The sequence below is a fragment of the Dreissena polymorpha genome, chromosome 1 (assembly GCF_020536995.1).
Source record: "Dreissena polymorpha isolate Duluth1 chromosome 1, UMN_Dpol_1.0, whole genome shotgun sequence".
NCBI classification, from domain to species: domain Eukaryota; kingdom Metazoa; phylum Mollusca; class Bivalvia; order Myida; family Dreissenidae; genus Dreissena; species Dreissena polymorpha.
Window position 1 is genome coordinate 118,222,234 of NC_068355.1, and position 3,195 is coordinate 118,225,428.

At 30.6% G+C, this 3,195-nt stretch overlaps 1 non-coding gene across 1 annotated transcript; it reads right to left on the reverse strand.

Annotated features, from left to right (window-relative positions):
* Window positions 1–411: 411 nt before the first annotated feature.
* On the reverse strand, window positions 412–493 carry Trnas-aga (transfer RNA serine (anticodon AGA)). Its single transcript has one exon. It is a non-coding gene; the product is annotated as a tRNA-Ser (tRNA).
* Between the last annotated feature and the right edge of the window lie 2,702 nt (window positions 494–3,195).

Genomic DNA, 3,195 nt, shown 5'->3' on the forward strand with positions numbered 1-3,195 from the left:
TTACAGACATTTATTTTTTACAATTTTTTATCTATGGAATAGCGCCATGAAATGTAAGTGATTTCAGCCAAGTAAAAATTGGGTCGGTTAAAAACAAAGTGTCATAAAATTCAAAATAGTATCATTTAAGTTATATTTTAAACTAATTTTTCATATAAACACTATATACAGCAAAAATACCAAGACATAGACAGATTTACCGTTTACTTTTTGAAATAAAAATAAAAATGCAACATGCATCATTCGTATTTTCAGCAGTAAATTACCCAATTAAGCCATAACGTTGTTTTAATTTTAAAAATTGAAGGATGTTCTTACAATTTTCAACATATTTGACAATAAACATAGCTTATATGCTATATGAAATCAAATTACGTTAGAAAAGAAATAAAACGCGTCGCAAAAAGTATGCGATATCGGCAGGTTTCGAACCTGCGCGGAAAGATCCCAAATGATTTCTAGTCCGTCGCCTTAACCACTCGGCCACGACAACTTCACATTAGTGCATCCTTAAATTAGATATTCATTAGTAAACAGGTAAAAAGGCTCGTCAATCTTTGAAGAAATCGCGAAATCGTATTTTTCAGATGATAATTGGATCAAAGTCCATATTAATAGTGAAAATAATGTATTCTAAATGAATTAGGTAAACACATATCAAAATTCGAAGTTTGAAAAAAATAAAATGCATCTCTCGGAAATAACCGATCATTTAAGATCGGCAATGATCGTAAAATAAATCGCGGGAAATCATTAGAGGTGCGCTACCTTAAAGTGATATTTAATATCAAAATGGCGCAGTCGTGAAAACTGCTATCATACAATTTTAAAATAAACTAGTGTATTTCGTATGTGTTGAAGTGTTATCGTGAATATTATTGATATGATAGATTCACATTGTATTCGGTTAGAATTTAGAACATTTTGCCGCATTAAAAGATGAAAATAGTATATACTTTATATTATATAATGCTGTTTTTGTATTTTACCTGGTAGTGTTATGTTACTTTCTTTTAGTTAAGCAATGGGCGTCCATATTTGAGGCGTATGTGTCTTATTTTCAGTAAACAAATGCATGAACAATTTAAGACAAATATACACAATACCACAACAGCTGCTTCTAAGTAAAAAAGATGCATACGGCAGTGATTCCTTTATTTGTCGAAAGTGACGAACTTGCGAAAAAAGTTTGAAACAGCACATACGTTCGAGACCTAGCAAAAAAGCAAACACAACACACATTGATAACAATCAAATAAACGTAGGTCTACATATTGAAACGTTCAATGATAAAACGGAATTTATGGAGCTTTAAACCATACACTTAATCAACTATTTTCGCAATCTATTATCACCATCAAGAAAGAATTGAAATCAAATAGCAATAAGAGAGAAAACATGTAACAAGCAAATTATTTTTTTGACCATACAACTGCTTAACAATTTAATGCGATGAGAATATTGATCCTGTTCGGGACAATTGTAAAACTGTCAATTGCATCTCGTCTTCAGAGAGGTTAGAATTAAGTTTGTTACGTTTCATATAAATCGTTAACGACGGGGAATACGCAGCAAGCATAATGACATAACTGTACTTGTTATTTATCAGGTTTACGAACAGTTCGTCTTGGGTGATACAAATAAAATATTAAGAGTATTTAATTATATAATGATTGCCATGAGACATAAATTAAGTACGAACTTGTCGTGCTGTTGAGGGATCATTGTCATCGGACTACTGATGTGTTGTATTCATGCATTTATTAACCCACACAATCTTTTTTTATCATTAACACATGATGACAGGACCGAACTAATTGTATCGATAAGTTAATTGATATTCGTGTAATCCTGTTCAAAAATAAAAACATGTTACAAATACGCAATACAATTTATAGTATGAAATGCGTAAAATCGGGACAGCCGCTTAAATATGATTTTTATCATTATTCGTAAAACGTTTAACTTGAAATACATGACATAGTTTCAGCTCCCTTCACTTTATTTCAATCTTTATAACAATACAAGCCAACACATGTGTAATTTAATAACCATATAAGAATATTGAGTCAATAACAATGCATAAATATCAAAACTATTTTACTTTTATCAATCGCAATATATAATTGAGAATTGAAAACACGTCAACTGGATTACAAACGGTACAATTTAAGTGCTCTATCAAAATATCCCAAAAAGAGGTTCATACGAAATCGATACCAGCATCTATTTGATTAAGTCGTTGGATCAAAAATGGTTTCTTATAAAACATCATCACAGAGAAACAAACAATTCAGGGAGAGCTTACCTTATCTTTGCAATAATCGCATTGTTCTGTTTTTGACACTTACTAGTATTACAAAAAAGTCTAAAAAGTCTACGAACAAAATATGTTCGATCTAACTGGCCAAACTTAGTCAAATTTAAAAATATACTATCTTGTCAAAATACTACAGTTATTAACAATGTTGCCAGATTACTTACTGATGCAATGAAACTCCGTGATGAAATATTAGAAGTATTTGCTGCTTCTTAAATTAATATTGTATGGAATCGTTAATATATTGTTTATTTACTACTTGTTTCTTTTGACATAACTGTAAATACATTTACTTTTGTAAATGATGTTTGAACACTTACCAGTGCTACTCATGTGTATGTATTGTACCAATGCACTTCAACCATAATTTTGAATATGTAAATGGTCAAATGCATTTTGTCGATGTTCCAATAAAAAACCTAAATTTCAAATCTTACCTATTTAATTCATCAAAATGCACAGCAAGAACAGAAATATTCCTACGAACTTTATTTAAATTTCAACACTCTGCCATTGATCTTTCAAAACAACTGTATGATGAAGTGTGACAGAACAGCATTTTCTGCATTTCCGAACAAAAATTAAGAATTATACATTTAACTTATGCATTTTCAGCGATTAAAGTATACTTGAAAGAGAACAATACCTAGAAATAATGGGGAAGATCATGAAGAGTTGTTTGTGTTTTGTGCATTATTCATACCTGCAAGCGGAATTACTCGTGATGCATTTATAAACTCTTGAAAGTTTATGCGTCCAAAATCAAGTGTTATAAAACTAGATAGATAAAAAAAACTGCATGTGGTGGGAATTAAAACGTATAACCTTTTCGGCACGAAATCAGCAATATTTTCATTTTCAAAGCTTCGCCGGAT